A 5,593-nucleotide genomic window follows, 5' to 3' on the forward strand; every position below is an offset into this window, starting at 1 on the left:
GAGGGCCATTATTGCTCTGTAGTTCTATAGGTAGTGGATACACAGCTAGCAGAGTTTCTAGTGCTGCACAAGTGTCCTGGGCTGTAGCTCTCACCTAGGCATGGGCAAACATTATCCCTGTGATAACGTCAATGGCTACAAACACGTACTGTTGCAACATGTCTTTGATATCAATGGATCCTATCCACGCAGGCCCATAACACCTGATGCTTTCTGTCAAGGGGTCAGTATTAGCATTCAAAGCTCGAAAGTCAATAGTCAGCCGCCACTCTCTATCTGGCTTATGCACTGGCCACACTGGATTGTTATACAGAGAGTGGGTTCAGATAATAGTCCCATCCTCCAACTGCTGGCTGATAATACACTGGATAGGTTGGGTGGCCTCAGGGGCAGTTCGATACTGGGGTCTGTGTACTCCTTTCATGGGAGGCAGGGTTAGTGGGATCATGCTACATCAAGTTACAACTGTTATAGCTGTTTCTTCTGGTTCTTGGTGAGGCACTGTGCACCCAAACTGCCAGTTCTCTCGCTTAAGGGCAAACCTCTGTCCTCTTAGTACATTAAATCCCAGTAAGCTTGGTCACCCTTTAAGAATTACTGCTGCCACCATTACCTTAGAGCCATTAGGTAATGCGAAGGTTGCTTGGACTAGATGTCCTGGTCATCTGGTGCCTCCAACTCCAATTACTTGATCGCCTGGTCGTCTGGTGCCTCCAACTCCAATTACTTGATCCCCTTCCAATCTGCAGAATCTAAAATGCAAATCTTGGCACTCGTGTCTAATAGCATATTAATTGACTTTTCACTTTTGCCTAATTGAATCTGTACAGGTATCTGAATTAAGGGACCAATATTAACTTTAGATACCGGTCCCCGGCCTGCTACTGCCCCCATTGTGGCTCCTTTTTTGTGGGGGTGGGCTGGCCGGATTGTGGCTCCTTTTTTGTGGGGTTGGGCTGGCCGGACTCCCTAGGCCACATGATTATGGTGGGGTAAAGGCTGGCAGCCCTGCATGTGCCTGGGAAAATTTTGACAGTTCTGCCCTGAGGGTAGAGAATCCCTCTGGTGACACTGTTGGTGGTGAAGAAGGCTCTGCTTTCAGGCTTGCCCTTTTGCTATAGTGTTTAGCCCACAGTCCTCACAAGACATTGGTGGGTAATCTATCAATTTGCACCTTATTGAAATAGGCAGCTAACAAGTCTTTCCACATTTTTGCTTGCAGAGTCTTGGGCCGGCTTTTCCCGGCTTTTTCCAGAAATTCGGGGGGGTTCAGGGAGTTGTCTTTCACTGAGGCCACCGCCATGGCCTTGGTGGTTTACACCACCTTGGCAAGCCCTGGCTTCTGCAAAATGGGTAAAAGCTGCACTAATCACTGGATTGCATCTCTTACTGGGTCATTTACCACCTAGGCTCCAAGGCCAACAGGGCTGAGGTGCACTCTGTTGGTGCTCATTGGCAAAACCTCCTCCACAACGATGCCGTCACGACTTCTGCATCTGGCGTGCGAGTCCAAACTGCTTCATGAATGATTTCAGTTAGTGCCAATGGATACAAGCAGCAGACAGCCTCCTCTAAATTGGCCCATGCCCGAGGGGCAGGATTCTTCTTCTATATTACCATAACTGGCCGCAGTTGCTTGCAGTGTGGCAGAAAACAAAGTAACATTTTTATCACCTCCTGCAAACTGATTCAACTGGAGCTCAGGGCACAAGATTATTTGTGTTGTTTTGACCCTACAACCTGAAATTGTGGATGCCCCTTCACTACACACTTGAACTACCCAGTCTATCACTGGCTTTCCTGGCTTGGACTTATCCTGCTCTTGTATATCTCTAATTTCAGCACAGGTAAAGGAATGCAGCTCTGTTTCGGGATTCCCTCCTTGTGGCCCTGAATGAGTTACTATTACCGGAAAAACTTGGCTGAGTTCTTCCCTCTGGGTGGGGAAGCCCTGGCTAGGTTCTTCCCTCTGGGCAGGGACATACCGGGGTGGTTCAGCACCAGACTCATCATCAGTCTCCTCCCCTCCACCAGTCTCCTCCCCCTCCATCCCCGCCCCATAATCCCCACCCAGAGCTCCACTTCCAGTTTCTCCCCATACAGACACTGTTGCACCTTGTCGAAAGAGGGCTCCACAGCCTGTGCTAACTGTGCCCTCTTCTAGAGGGAAGCGGCCACACACACAAACATAATTTTTCCTTCTGTGGAAGAAACCAAACTTTGCGTTGTGGTTGTATCAGAATTGACAGAGCTATCTTGGTTTATTTAAAGCTATACAAGTGATCACAAGAAGGGTTCTCAAAGGAACTCTGACCTCTACAAGTTTACAAGCGTATTTATACTCTAGACAGCGAGAAAAGATGCAGGGTTCAGACAAAGCAACCTTGAAAGAAACAGAAAGAAGTTGATCATTCGTTTGTCACACATAAGCAGTTTACTTTTTCAGCAAACACATTGTTTTGGGAACAGCTATCAGTTTTGGGTTTTTTGGTTCCTGGAAAGGAGAAGGTTAACATCTACACACAAACAAAACAAGGCATGAAGGTTTTTTCTTATCTTAGAACATTTTGAAACACACAGCATCAGCACCTTTTTCTCTTCTCTTTCTCTCTCTTTGTATCTCCTCTTAGTCAAGTAAGAGGCCTGGTTAAACTTATTTCCACATTCCCCCCTTTTGGGCCTTTTTGGCCCAACATATTAGATATTTATAGCCATGAGCCTTTTAACTTCTAATTTTTCTTTCTCTTTACCTTTTGTTAGTTTAACATACATATTATACACTTAATTTCTTTGCACAGAGGTTAACAAGCTATTTTGCATTTGCTTAGCAGCACAACTTAAGCAGCATTGTATTAGCATAAGTACTAGGCATACTCCAAAAAAAAATAACAAACATCATCTGGGTTATTAACAGACCATGAATAACTGTAGAGCCCAAGGAACTAAAAATGGAGCTGAACCAAGAACTTAAATTCCAACTGTCTGACTCGTGCAATTTGGCTGTTTCTTTCCAAATATGTGCAGTCAAATCCTGAATTTCTTCTGAGTTATCGGGAATATAAGTACAACATTCTTTACCTATTAAAGCACAGACTCCTCCTTTACTGGCTAAAGTGAAGTCTAGAGCTACGCAACTTTGCAAAACTGTGGATCGCAGTGCTACCATCTCTCGGGACAGTTGGTCTAAAGAATCTGCAGTATCATTACTTACTTGTTCTAATATACTAGCTAACAATCTTATTTCTTTAATGGTCCTGGCCACACCATACATAGGAAACATTATAGCACCAAATCGTTCTTCTTCAGTGATTTCCCTTTTTTTCTTAACTGCTCTGGAAGAAAGGGAAGACAGATGTCAAATGGCTGGTGTAATATATCCAATATAACATGATCTTGACCAGTTGCCAGGCAACCAAAAATATGCACGATCTCCGCAAATATAATAAGTTCCATTATAAGCCACCCATTTCCTGTTTTGAGCATGAGTACTATTTAAAATGATGGTTGGTGCTCATGCTGAACAGTTAAATGTTATCTTTCTGTATCCCTTAATTTCAAGGCGCACATTATTGTTCATTGAAGAACAATCAATAGTATAATTACAGGTACTGGTTCCTACCCATCCGGTACCATTACATTTATAACACAAAAGTCCGGGAACTTTTCTGGCTAACTGGATACGTGGAAATGAAGCAGGATCAGAAGAGGGAGAAAGACGTTGGGAAAAGGTCTGATTTGACCAGAATCCTTGGCACTCGCTGTAGTTGTGCTGTGGGTCATACATATCACAAAAGTCGGTCCAATTAAGGGATAAAGCAATCATGGGCACTCCTGTCATTGTACTAGGAGGCAAGTGGGAACATACCCAACATTTAGAAACATTTAAATCCTTTACATATTGATAAGACAATTGAAGAAAAACATTTTGGTGAGCATGCCAGTGTGGGAGTGATCTTTTTGACCTGTTTTGAAGCCTAGTCTGATTTACAAAGTTTCTTTTAGCTGCTGAGTCTTTAAGTTCATATAAGATGATTCAAAAGGAAAGACTGAGAAGTACTCAAGTCACGACTAACTAACCCCATCTCGGGAACTAGGAACTAGGTAGAGGCCTTTTTCCTTTCCCAAAGGGCATAGTGGTGTCATTGGGGTACATTTTCTTCACTCTGTAGTGGCAAATCCTCTTCGCTCTGTACTGGCAAATCCTCTTTGCCAGTAGGCGCTTGGCTCACTACTGGTCTTGAGCTCTCCTGTTGGCAGGCACTGGGCTCACTACCAGTCTGTGGAGGCTGATTACAAGGTTGATATGGAGGAGACTCTAGGTCTATTGGGGCTGATGTTTTCTTAGTGTGTGAAGTGTGGATCTACGTTTGGAGTCCTTGACACTTTATTGCAGTGTTGGTTGTCAGGAGTACCTGGAATGGGCCTTTCCAGTGGGGTTCCAGTGATGACTTCCGTTGATGGACTTTTACATGAACCCAGTCACCAGGCAGGATGGAATGGCATGGCTCATCTGGTTCCTTGGGGAGAACTGCTTGTACCTGTGAATGAAAAGCCTTAACACACTTCATTAGTGCCATACAGTAGTCTAGAATAGTATCATCAAGTAAATGTATATCGCAAAAGTGGGAGGCAACAAGTGGTGAGGCGGGGAGCCTCATGGGTCTTCTCATCAGGATTTCATGTGGGCTAAGTCCAGTCTTTCGGTTGACAGTAGATCTCATACTCATAAGGGCTATGGGAAGTGCATCTGGACATTTCAAGTGAGTCTCAGCACAGATTTTGGCCAGTTTATTTTTAAAATGCCATTTTGGCATTCAGCTTGGCCCAAGGCCTGTGGATGGTATGGGCAATGAAAGTTCTGCTGGATTTGCAGGACTTTGCAGACTTCTTTCATTATCTGCCCAGTAAAATGTTTATTTTTACAGGCTTTCCCACATTATGCGCTTGACAAATAGGGCAGGTATAACAGTATTGTTGAGCCACAGATGGAAAAGTTGGAGCAAACCAATCAAGCTTAACAGCTTCTATCATCCCCCCTTTGCTCACATGTTCTATGCCGTGGTGTATACAAGCAAGATAGGGACGAAGGACTGACCAGGCAGCCGTCCAGGGAGTGCCACAAATGGCCAGGGTGTAACAAACACCCAGCCAGTCTCTACGTATATTTTTCTGATTCTGGAGCCTGATCTTGGAGGAGGGCAACATCGTGAAGACTTGCCAATGGAGACTGGTTAGTCGAGATAGACAAAAACACAGGTGTAGCCTGAGGAGTTTCTGGCGAGCTTGGCATTTAATAATAGTAACAGCAGAAGGTAACTGTAAAGCATTTAACAAGGCATTTATATATGGACCATTATTAATTTTGGCACCTCCTGATGTGGGGAAGCTTCTTTGCTTCCAAAGTTGACCATGATCATGTACAATATCAAAGGCATAGCAAGAATCAGTGTAAATATTAACAAAGGTACCAGAGGCTAGGGTGCAAGCCCTAGTAAGGGCCACAAGCTCAGCAACTTGAGCTGAATACACATTGGGCAAGTGATGGCTTTCTATAACATCATATTGGGAACATACTGCATATCCTGCAACAAGA

Source organism: Alligator sinensis, unplaced genomic scaffold, assembly GCF_000455745.1.
Source record: "Alligator sinensis unplaced genomic scaffold, ASM45574v1 scaffold882_1, whole genome shotgun sequence".
Taxonomy (NCBI): Eukaryota; Metazoa; Chordata; order Crocodylia; family Alligatoridae; genus Alligator; species Alligator sinensis.